This window comes from Sus scrofa, chromosome 10 (genome assembly GCF_054392235.1).
Source record: "Sus scrofa isolate SSC_HxYL_T2T_F1_AM1 chromosome 10, Sscrofa_HxYL_maternal_Yorkshire_Landrace_v2.0, whole genome shotgun sequence".
NCBI classification, from domain to species: domain Eukaryota; kingdom Metazoa; phylum Chordata; class Mammalia; order Artiodactyla; family Suidae; genus Sus; species Sus scrofa.
Genome location: NC_139392.1, coordinates 48,997,280 through 49,010,590, shown reverse-complemented (window position 1 = coordinate 49,010,590; position 13,311 = coordinate 48,997,280). Strand labels below are relative to the sequence as shown.

Below are 13,311 nucleotides of genomic sequence, written 5' to 3'. Positions count from 1 at the left end.
GTTTGAAGGAGATGAAGGCAGAAAAAAATGTCCTAACCTCATTCTTACTTTTTCTGCTCTGCATTTCATTAAATGCATGCTTCTTCCTTATATATTTATTTATCCATTTGGTATTTATCAGATATTGTGCCAGATATCGCATAGCAAATATTATGACACTGGTAGAAACTGTTGTTAGCAGGTAGGCAATTTCTTTATAAATTATGACAATTTATTTAATTAATTTAAATTCCCATTTGTCATTAAAATATACTTTGAAACATTTCTCTGATATATTTTCAGCATAAGACCTTTCCACAATTCTTATAATAGGATTCAGAATGCGACAAAGAATGTTGAAAACATGGTATAACATTGTTACTTCTTAGAAGTTAAATATCCCATTGCTTTTATATTCCTAGAGTAGTTTCATATCACATTCTTAAAGTTATCATATTACCATCAACTATGATATATAAAATGAGCAGAGTTTTTAATGAAAACTATTAGAATCTATCTATATATGATGAAATAATAATACAGTCTATGCAATAATATATATTTAATATATAACATATTAAACATAACAGCATGCATGGGTATGTTATGTAGTATGTATTTGTCTTTCTCTTGCCCTTTCTTATTCTGTGTGTGTGTGTATTCAATATTCTGATTTGGAGTTTTGTGGGGTTTTTTTTTTTTTCCTCGTCTGTAAAATGGAGATAGTAGCTGTGCCCACCTCTATGGATTGTTTTAGAGGTTACCGCTTAATATCAACATGTTTTGTATTTCTTTATTTTTTCATTAAAAGGAAAGCTTATGAATCTATATACATTGATGAGGATGGTAAAACTAAGCTCCAATTTGGTAAAATGTTCCAAATATTCCAAGATTTATCCTGGGCTAGGTTTTTCTTATTTTTCTTACACTCATTTTTTTTTTCTTCTTTCCTTGCAGAGTCTATGATTTATGGCAGTAACTTTTTCCTCTTTATATCATAAACATTCTTTGCTAAGATCATCAACAATAACTTTTTTGAACTTTGCATCAGTTGAATAAATATTAGGCACAATGCACATTTTATTTATCACTTAAAATCACTTGCCTACTACAAAGTTTCCTAATAGAATTTTTCATTTGAGCACTTCTCAAAGTATATATTAAAGGGTATATACATGGAAGTTATCAGAGTATAGAGCATAGCAACTGCTTTATCATTAGGTAAAGTAGCCACAGGTCTCAGGTATACAAATAAATAGGCAGGGCATAAAAATAGGACAACCACCATGACATGGGAGACACAGGTAGAGATGACTTTTTGCCTCACTTCCAAGGTCTTTGTCTTTAGAGCATGCAGGATGACCACACAGAAGCCAGTCAAGAGGAGGAAGTTTAATATACAGATAAATCCACTGCTAAAAGCAACAAAGAGCCCTGTTGTGTGGGGTATCAGTGCAGGCAAGATTGAGCAAAGGGTTCAGATCACACATAAAATGACCTATGATGTTAGGACTGCAAAAGGGCAATCTGATTATGAAGAGGGTCTGGATAAATCCATGAAGAAAGCCTCCCACCGACATAACTCCCACTAGCAGGCCACATAGCTACCAATTCATGATGGTTGCATAGTGCAAGGGCAATCACTACAGATAGTCCAATACTAGGGTTTCTTCATGGATTTATCCAGATCCTTTTCATAGTCAGCCACAGCAACACAGGATCCAAGCTGCATCTGTAACCTCCACCACAGCTCACAGCAACACTGGATCCTTAGCCCACTTAACCAGGCCAGGGAATGAACCTGTATCCTCATGGATGTATACTAGTTGGATTCATTAACTGCTGAGCCACAATGGGAACTTCCCAATAACTTTATAGTATCTAATAAATGTACTTTTCATAATTGATTGCCATGGACATGGCATGATAGCAACCTGTGTGGGTAGTATTATTTCATCCATTTTGCAAATGAGAAACCATCTCAAAGACCAAAATATTAATTATAGTATAAACAAAAATTTCATGAATAATTTTTGTGCTCCAAGTGTATTTGCAAATCATCCTGTGAAACCTGTGAAATAATTAATACTATCATTTTACACATCAGTAAATAGAAGCACAGAAACGTTGAGGAACCTGCCCAAGATCAAGCAGATTTAATAAAGATCAAGAACATAAATTAGATCTAATAATGATCAGAACCAAGATTAGATCAGATTATAATTTTTACTATTTTTTCTCCAAGTTCTTAGCGCATATCCTTTATTGTTATGTTATAGTACACCGTGTTAAACTAGTAAACTCCTTTTGAAAAGACCATAAGAATTATAAATACTTAATAATACTTCAGAGTCAAGTATATATAAAACAATTTCATGAACAGGCACAAAAATACACATATACATGTACACACACAGTATAACATATTGTAATTCCACATTCTTGTCACTTGGCATTACTCTTTTACTTATTCCAGGAGGTATGCTGGTAACTGTAAGTTATATGCAGATGCTTTTGGTCAGTTTGAGCAAATTTATTTCTTTCCTTCATTTGCCAAAGTCTTTTTTTTAGATAAATCTAAATCAAAATTTATCAGTGGAAGAAAGTAGCCTCTTGGAGTTCCCATTGTGTCGCAGTGGTTAACGAATCTGACTAGGAACCACGAGGTTGCGGGTTCGGTCCCTGGCCTTGCTCACTGGGTTAAGGATACAGCGTTGGTGTGAGCTGTGGTGTAGGTCGCAGACTTGGCTCAGATCCTGCATTGCTGTGGCTCTGGTGTAGGGCAGTGATTACAACTCCAATTAGACCCTTAGCCTGGGAACCTCCTCTGCTGTGGGAGTGGCCCTAGAAACGGCAAAAAGACAAAAAAAAAAAAAAAAAAAAAAAAGATAGAGAAGAAAGTAGCCTCTTCAGTAAATGGGGCTGAGAAAACTGGAAAGCTATGTGTAGAAGAATGAAAGTAGAACACTGACACCATAAACAAAAATAAACTCAAAATGGATTAAAGACCTAAATATAAGGCCAGATGCTATAAAATTCCTAGAGGAATACATAGGCAGAATACTCTTTGACATAAAATCAAGCAACATCTTGTTTGATCCACCTCCTAGTATAATGACAATAAGGACACAAATAAACCAATGGGACCTAATCAAACCAAAAGCTTTTGCACAGCAAAGGAAACCATTAAAGAAAAAAAAAGAAAAGATGACTGCAGAACAGGAGTAAATATTTGCCAGTGATGCAACAGACAAGGGCCTGATCTCCAAAATATACAAACAACTCATGCATTCAACAACAGCAAAAAACAACCAACCCAAGTGAAAAATGGGCAGAAGACCTAAATAGACATTTCTCCAAAGAAGAGATATGGATGGCCAACCGGCATATGAAAAGAATGCTCAATGTCACTATTTATTAGAGAAAAGCAAACAAAACTCCACTGAGATACCATCTCACACCAGTCAGAATGGCCATCATTGATAAGACAACATACAATAAATGCTGAAGAGGGTGTAGAGAAAAAGGTACCCTCCTCTACTGTTGGTAGGAAGGTAAATTGGTACAACCATTAAGGAAAACAGTATGGAGGTACCTCAGGAAACTAAATGTAGAACCATCATATGATCCAGCAATCCCACTGCTGGACCTATATCCAGACAAAATTTTCCTTGAAAAAGAAACATGCACCCATGTTTTCATAGAAGCACTATTCACAATAGCCAAGACAGGGGCTTGACGTTTCACAGGCAGTTAACAGCAGAAGGGTATGAGACCCCATATTCTTTATAGAGATGGAAACAAGCGGTAGTACTTTTGGCTCTTAGATGAGGTAGCATAATTGTGCAAAGCATAGAAAATGGCATCAAATACAAGTTCATATCTTAGGTTGCTACTTAATGTTTTAGTGATTTCGTGGAATTAACTTTTTCTACTTCCTCCCATGTAAAATGAGTATCAAAAAATAAGTATTCATGCAAAAGAGTTACAGAAGTTCCAGACCTAAAATATACTCTCCCTAAATTTCACTTGAAATATAATACTGTTACTGTAAAAAAGATTTAAAAAAATAAGTATGAAGTAAATCTTGTATAATCTACATCTTTTTAAATGTATAAATACTCTGAAACTTCAAAAGTTCTATTAAAGATGTATTATGTTCAGTGTAATTTCAGACAAATTAAATTTCTGTTGTTTATGCTGGACACACCCCACCCTCATGGAAAATCAGAGCAATGTCACAAAATTTGTATTTATGAGGCTGTGGGGACATAAGCAAACAGAGCTACTGTTTCTTTTCTTGTTCCTGATATGTTACCTGACAGTCTTGATGTGAAACTACGTCTTTTTAATGGGAAACAGCCTAATCTTACAATCACTGGCAGCCATCTACTCCAACAACCAATGTACTACTTTCTCTGACACCTTCCCTCATAGACCGCTTCTACACTTCTATCGTGGTCCCCAGGCTAATCAGGGACTTAGCTGCAAAAAGAAAAAATATTTCTTATAGCAATGACATTACCCAGCTCTTCGGTGCCCACTTGATGGCAGGTGTGTAAATACTCATCTTGGTATCCTTGGCTTTGACCACTGTGTTGCAATTGTCAAGCCCCTGCAGTACATAGTCATCATGAACCGGCAGAGGTGCATTGTGTTGGTTATCATGGCCTAAGCTGTGTGTTTTGGGTGCTCTATTTTTCTACTGGTGGTGATACTCAGTTTACCTTTCCATGGTCCTAATCAGATAGATCCCTACCTAGGTGATGTGAAGCCACTTTTGAAACTGGTATGCAGCAGTATTCATATTGTGAATATCTTAATGATTGCAAATTCAGGGGTGGTGGTGGTGGTTGTTTTTCCTGCACTAGTAGTTTCTTATATAACCATATTATATAGTCTTAGAACACATTCCTCTCTGGGGTGGCAGAAAGCCCTCTAAACATGCAGTTTTCACATAATGGTTGTGGTTTTATTCTTTGTTCCTGGTATCCACATTTATGTGCTACCTGCTGGGAAAGAAAACAAGGATAAGGAAATCTCCATGATTTCCACTATGATTTCCCCTGTGCTGAATCCTCTCATCTATACTCTGAGAAATGAGGAGATGAAAATTGCCATGAAGAAGGTGTGGTCTAAAATAGCACACTCATAATTGAAGTATATAAGATGGTATTCATTGCACCTCTGATTGGTGTCTCCAGGGAATTTATTGTTTGAGATAGAAAATATGTATGCTTTTTTGGGGAAGTTGGACCAAAGAAACAAATCACTGTTATTCAGATTGCAGTTTGCACTTTGAAGTTTCCAACTAGGTTCTGGGTGTGATCCCATGGCTCTAAGGCATACAGAAATGTCCTTCTAAAGCACATTTCTGATCATATCAGAACACTCTCCGAAAATTGCTATGGAACCCTATTTTGCTTGAGATAAAATCCAACCTTCTGAATTGTTTATCAAATATCGTCCTAAATTGGTCCAAGTTGAATTTACTCATTGTAAAAGTCACAGGATTGGTATAAATTATTACACAGCACTTGCATAAATTACTGTAGTAGGCTTTGTGGTCAGGGAGACCTAGGTGACTACTGACTCTGAGTATTGGCAATTTGCTTTATTGATATGCATCTTTATTTCAAATATCTATGATATGAGTAACATTTGTTTTCCATAAAGAAGTAATATTCCTTTATCTAACACATATGAAGTTTTAGCAGGGCAGATGACAAACTGGAGACTCATGGTTGGTATTTTTGCCTTACCTTAGTTTATTTCTCTGTTTCTCTTTGCTTGGATGCTTTCATCCAGCTAGAGTGGACCCCTCTGCATGCCCCAAACATACTCTAAAATCTTATTCATATGCCTTATTTCTCTCTCCCCTCTGCTTGTTCTACCCCTATGCTTTAGTGTCCATGTCTTAGGTATAATTCACACTCTAATATTTTTATTCAAAAGATTTTACAGCTCCATCCACAGACCACAGATATTTTTTATTCCATCTCTGTTCTTTTTGTTGTTGTTATTCAGCTATATGTATACTCATTTCAAATAGTTTTACGTGCAAATACTGGTATTTCTTATGAATTGTGTTTTTCCAGTTTGCTTGAGACAGAAGTTTATGTACTATATCTTTATTTTTCATGTCTCTCTCTATTGATAAGCAGTGAGCCTGTGCAAATTACGATGTAAATAAATAGTTACTAAATTAAGTTTAAAGACACTATCTTCTTATTTGACTGTATACATTGATCTTATATATCTGGAATTTTCACTTGTGTCTTTAACAATCATGCATTATTTTTAAAATAAATAATATCAGTAAGGCTAAAATGTTAACATATACTACTATGTGTCTATGGGGGGAATGGAATCCAACAGTCTCCCAACCCCCCTAGTGTCTTTTCACTTATTTTATGCAATAAGAAAGTACTGTTTTATCATTTATCCTCGTATCATTTGGATCACATGATCCCATCTCAGCTCCTTGTCTTGGTTCCAATTTTTCGAAATGTCTTTCTCTACCAAGGCTTTTCTAAGTAGAATGACTGCATTGCTTCAATACAGAATTGCCTTGATTGACTTACTCCTGCCCCACAGCAAAAGCAAAATCTAGGAAAAAATGTAGAGGCCATAGTGTTTGTCTTTAATGTCACAAACCCTTCTTTTGCTAATTGACATTCAATAACTTTTACACATCCAATAACATTTTTTTCTTCTTGGAGCCATGGACACCTATAGAATAAATGGGGAAAAAACATTCCATCTATTCTGTAGGAATACATCTGACTAGTTATTTATTCAAAGTTTTGTTTAACTAGGTATAATGTAATAATTTTACAAAGAGAAATATAGGAATGTAGTGTGTACATTTGTGCCTGTGTTTATGAGATGTTTCTGTCTGTGTGGGTATGGTACAGGGGGTTTGGGTGGTCTTGAGGGTGGGTCAGAAGAAATACTTACTTATCCCATCAGAAAGAATGCTGCACAACTACTGTAGCCCAGGGCAGATCACTCTAAAGTGTGCCTCAGTGATATATCAATTATTAAGTTAAAGTAACTTAAGAAATGGCAGATGCAAGTGGGACACTTTGACCATCCTCTCTTGTCCCTGAAAGCAGGAAATAGTCTCTCATGTGACTACTGTACTGGGTGTTGGAAAGATACCCTTATAAGATATCCTTATCTTTCCACTATCCAGGGGGAGAAATTAAGGATCAAGGAGGCTCAACAAGCAAACTTTGTTACTTCTTCACTAATTTCATACCCACATCCAGACTTTTCTTAAATTACTTACTAATTAAACACCCAAAACCTAAGTTTATTTGTTCCATTAAACAATCACTCACCAATTTGTTGTTTTTTCCCATCTGCCCAGTACTGTGGTCCAAGTTCTATGACACTCCCATGTGCACAAATGAAAATCAAGGAGTAGGGGGAAAACACCCTCTCCTGTCACACACACTCAAAAAAGCTCACTCATTTTCACTGTCATTTATTTTCTTTTCTCAAGGGTCTACAAGATTTTATTGGCCAAAAATATGACTACATCACACAGTAATTATATAAAAAAGCATACACTGAAATAAGATTAGTTACCTACTTATTGGATGGTCTTTTTAGAATTCACTTTCCTGCCTATGGCACAGTGCTTAATATTTCAAATAGAGCTGCCAAACTAAATACATAGCATATAAGTCTGAATACAGAATATTTAATAAATATTAATTGTTATAAAATGTATAATTTATGATAGTCTATTTAAATAAGACTTTAATTTAAAAATCCACCATTAATAAATTTTATTAGCAGAATACCTTAACCAGCTAATGAACACTAACATTAAAAGGCTTACTTTTTAAAATCCCATGTGTCAGCAAGTACCAGACTGGAAGATGTTTAGAAGTTTTGGAGGTGACTTAAAGGAAAGATTGGGGAGCCAGATATGGCTGTGTATGATGGAGTTCTATGTGACTTCCTGTTCAGTCACACTCTCCTTATCCCTCATCGTTTTCCTCAACCCTGTATCTGTTTCTAGTCATCAGTCGAGAGGGTCAATTTAGACACTTATGGACTATTCTTGTCTTATCAGCAACGCCAGGTAATGATGATGTCAAATAGCCTAGAGATTTCTAAATAATCTTTTTTTCTTTTGTTGAAAAAAATTCCCCATGCAATTAATTGCACATCCATTATCTCACATAGTTCTCTTTTATTTGATGACAATGTTTAATTTTTACTCTCTTAGCAAATTTCAATTGTACAATACAGTGTTATCTGCTGTAGTCATCATGTTGTATGTTAGAGCCTCAGAACTTATTCATCTTTTAGATGAAAGCTTATATTCTTTAACCAATGCCTCCCTATTTCTTACATCCCCTACCCTAGCCACTGACAAACACTTTTTAAATTTCTATATATATGAGTATGATTTTCCTTTTTTTTTCTTTTTATGGATGTGGCGTATAAGTGTTGCCATTTGGGTATTTAGGCTAGTAGACATTCGGGACTGTCCAAAATTTGGTTCATGCCAAAAGGTCCTTGCAATATGGTTCTATTTTGTCTATGGCAAATGATTTTGGACAGGACCAAATATTGCAGGCCCTTTGGTGTGGACCAAGTGTTATATGGATGTTTGGGGCAGGGCCAAATGTCCTGCAAAGGGTATTTTTTCTTTTTTCTTTTTTTGGTCTAGCCTATTTCATTTATCATAATGCACTCACAGTCCAACCATTTTGTCACAGATGTCAGGATTTACTTCTTTCTCATGGAAGAATAATATTCCCTTGTATAAATATAAACCACATCTTCTTTATTCTTTCTTCATTAATAATGGATGACATTGAGACTGTTTCCATTACTTAGCTGTTAGGAAAAATGCTGTACAAAGTAATTGTAATTTCAAACGATTATTTTTTTTCTCTGTCCCATATCATCAGCTTTCACAGAGCCTTTTGAATGTACTGAACATCTAATAGGTGCTTCATGTTAAAATAGACAATTTTATTTTATTGCACATTATGATATATTTACTACAAAATGTGATATAACATGAAAAGGATCAGCCACAGGGAAAATAGGACTTACAGATAAATACAGAAAAGTCAGGGACACAGCACACACACTGCCTAAAGACTTCCTGAGTCCATAGCTACCTCCAGACGTGCCCCTAGACATGGCCCTGCCCACCAGAGGGCCAAGACCCAGCTCCACCTAGCAGTTGGCAGGCATCAGCCCATTTTACCAGGCAACTTGCACAAGCCACTAGACCAGCCTCACCAGAAGCAGACACCAGAAGCAAGAAAACTATAGTTCTGCAGCCTGCAGACCAAGTCTACAAACACAGGCCAGACACTCCCCTGGGACCAACTGGCTCCTGGCCATTGGAAGATATGTGAGCACACTGGTGGGATACATTGGTTTTCTTCTACAGAGAGACAATTCACCAAGGTTGAGAATCCTAACCAACCTACCACATACGTAAAAATACAAATAGGAATTTAGACAAAATGAAGTGACAGGCATATGTTTCAGAAGAAGGAACAAGATAAAACCCACAAGAAAAAATATATGACACAGAGGTAGGCAATCCAACCAAGAAAGAGTGCAGAGTAATGATCATAAAGATGATCAAAGAATTCAGGAGGAGAGTGGATGCACAGAGTGAGAAATTAGAAGTTTTTAACAAACAGTTAGAAAATATATTCTGTGGTACAGGCCTCTCTGCTAGAGCTCTGTCTTCTACACATGCCACCTATGTGGGCTCCTTGAGGCCTCCTTTTGTGTCAGGATGACTATTGTAAGTAGTCTACTAGGTTTGATTGATCCATCTTTTTATTGGTCACCAGGCCTTACCTTGTGTGGAGGTTGCTGGCTGCTGCTTCTTGGGGCCAGGTCACAAAATGACTGGATGCAGAAGCCTGGGTCACCCTGGGGCTGGTGGTTTGCAGTGTCATGACCCAGGAATCACAGGCCTGGTGTTTGCCAACTGGTGGATGAAGCCAGGTCCTTGGGTTAGTGTTGACTCAATGGCAAACCAAACCAAGTCCTAGTTCTCGCTATAAGCTCCAGGAATCCCAGGCCTGGTGTCTGCCAACTAGTGGATGAAGCCAGGTCCTTGGGTTAGTGTTGACTCAATGGCAGGCCAAGCCAAGTTCTAGTTCTCGCTGTAAGCTCCAGGGGTCCCAGAGCTGATGTCAGACTACTAGTGGATGTTCTTAGTTGCTGACACAATTGACTGTGGGATCCAAGATTATCCTGAAGTTTGTGTTGGTGTATTGGTGTGCAAGGCCAGGGCCCATCTGGTCCCAGGGCTGGTTTTGGCCTGCTTCTGTGTGGGCTGGGTCTGTAGGCTGTGTGAATGTGATTTTTACTGGGGCTGGTATGTGTCTGCTGGTGAATGAGGCTAGGCCCAAGGCTTGCAGCATTATTGCTGGTGGGAGGGCTGGGGATTCTGGGACTAGTGCATGAAGACTATTATATGGAGCTGGGTCCTTGGGTCTCTGGTTACAGGGCCCTGAGGATTTCAGCACTAGTGTCTGCACACTGGTGAATGGGGCCTGCTCTGGTGGGCAGGGCCATGTCCAGGAATAACTTAGGGTTCATGGGACCTTAAGGCAGCCTGTCTGCTGACAGGCAAGTTATTTGGCATGTTAGTCTTTTGGCCTGAGGTTTCTCCTTACTTGTTCCATGGGTTGGTGGGCATGGGTGGGACTGGGTCCTGAGTTTCATAAACTAGAGGGAAAATTTCAATATAGCACTTACTAGCATGAGTCCTTATGAGCTCCCAGAAATGACTGACTCCAGTGCCCATGTCCCTAAGAGTGAGCTTTAATTGCCTCCCACCTCTCTAGGAGACTCTGGAAGATCAGTAGGCAGGTTTTTTTCAATTTACTCTCTTTATCCTGGGTCACAGAGGTATGAGATTTTGTGTGCACCCTCTACGAAGGGAGACTCTGTTTCCCACAGCCTTCTGGGCACCCCAAAATTAACCCCCCCATTTCAATGAAGAGCACTATAGTAGGTTATCTTCATGGCACAGGGCTTGGGACCTCAATGTGAGTCTCAAACTCCTCATTTCTTGGGAAAAATCTCTACCATTGTAATTATTCTCCCACTTGTGGGTTGCCCACCTGGAGATAAGAATCATACTATACTGTGTTTCTTACCTTCATACCTGTCTTGCTGTGGGTTTTATAAATCTCTTTAAGTTGTAGAACTTTTCCAGTTTTTTCAGTAGTAGTTCTATAAATTGCTGTCATTTTCATGTGCCCACAAGAGCATGTAAGTTCAGGGTCTCTCTACTCCTATGTCTTCACTGACCTTACCAGAAATTTTTTGTTTGGTTGGTTTTTGATGTAGTACAATTTGCCCATTTCTTTTCCTCCTTCCATCTGTGCTTTTGGTGTCACATACACACACTCACATGCACACACACACACGCACACACACACACAAACACACACACACAAGATTGCCTTGCCTAATATCTGAATCTTGTGCTCTCTAATTATCCTAAGTGTTTTAAAGTTTTAGCTTTTGTGTTTAGGTATTTGATCTTGAGTTTATTGTGTATGTTATGTTATATGGTATATTGTGTATAGGATTTATAGATCTCTTTCATTCTTCTTCACATGGACATCTAGTTATGTTTTTGTTGAAAAAATTGTCATTTCCCCGTTTTTTGGTCTTTTCACCCTTGTAGAAAATCATTTAGCCTTTTATGTAATGGTTTATCTCTGAGCTGTCTCATCTTTCCTATTGCTCTGTAAGCCTGCCTTTATGCCAGTATCACACTGATTTGATTACTATAGTTTATATTAAGTTTTGAATAAGGAAGTATGAAATGTCTAATGTTCTTTTTTTCTTTTTAAGATTATTTTGGGTGTGGTGTCCCTTGAGATTCCATATGAATTTTCCAGATAATTTTCTACGTTTGCAAAAAGTCTCATGGCAGTTTTGATAGGTATTGCTTTAAATCTACATTGTTTTATTATTCATGTCTTAACAATATTAAATTTTCCAGTGCAAGAAAATGTGTTATTTTCTCAAACCAATCTCTAGTTATTGATTCTGAAAGGTAAGAACTGTAAGGAATTGGATCTTGTGATTAGGCAAGTTGACAGGTACAAAATCTGCAGAGGCAATGTCCAAGTTTTAGTCTAAAGGACAGAAACTGCTGAAAACTGGTAAAAGTCAATGTCCCAGTTCAGATCAGTAGGCAGGAAGCTTCTACAGAATTATGAAGAATTGATGGGTCACCACACAGGTCATCAGACAGGAAGAGCTGATATTTCATTTTGAAGTCTTTAGGCAGGAAAATTCTCTTATACACAGGAGAGGCCAGCCTTTTGTTAATTGCAAATATTCAGTTAATTGAATGAATTGGATGAGGACTCCCTGCAGTAGAGAGGACTATCTGCTTTACTCAGTCTACCAATTCATTTGTTAATACCATCCAGGAAAACCTCAGAGAGAAAGCCCAAAACAATGTTTGAACAAATATTGAGTACCTCATGGCCTAGTCAAGTTAACATATAACATTAGCCACTGCAAGTCTATTACTTGTCAATTTGGCATCTGTATAAATGTTCTTCAAACCTAGTTAATCTCTAAGTAAAGATAATACTAAGATAAAAAGTCTAGCTAACATGACACAGCTCTTCTGTGTACACCTGAAATCACGGAGTCCTTCCCAAGAAGGGAAAGAAAGTAAATCCTTGGATCATGTATACTCTTCTCCTTGATAACCTGTAACCTATGTACTCTGATGGAAAATTAGCAATACTTAAATACTGTGATCGTCAACATAAGGTATTTTACATGATGTAATTAGAGAAAGAAGAAAACAAAGATTTTGTGTATAATAGATAGATACACAGAAATATATTCATAAAATAGAGAATACAACAATTAGAGACATGGATTTAGCTGCTCTTTGGAACAACTTACTTCTGTTACTCATTTTTTCCCCTGTGCCTTGAGAAGGCGTCTAAGCTGGCTGTGTATAATAAACTATATTCTATCATATATAACTAATCATCTATTAATATTATGTGTGTGTGTGTATATATATTTATATATATATATATATATGTTTATAGACAGAAGAATGGATAAATGAATAGTCCAGCACAGTCTCTGTCTCAATAAATGTTAACTAGTATAATCATTTAGCCTTTCTATTATCATTGCTTAGCTGTTTATCACAGCAGTTAAGAACATGGTCTGAGGGGTCTGTTAGTTTCTGGTTGCTAGTTCATCGATATGTCTTTTTCAAAATGCTCTCCTTTCTGTTTGTTTATTCACCTATAAAATGGAGATAATAGCAGGGCC

General features: G+C 37.1%; 1 pseudogene; it reads left to right on the top strand.

Moving 5' to 3' along the window:
* The first annotated feature begins 4,198 nt into the window (after positions 1-4,198).
* Positions 4,199-5,134, top strand: LOC146399374 (olfactory receptor 4P4-like; annotated as a pseudogene).
* The last annotated feature ends 8,177 nt before the right edge of the window (positions 5,135-13,311 follow it).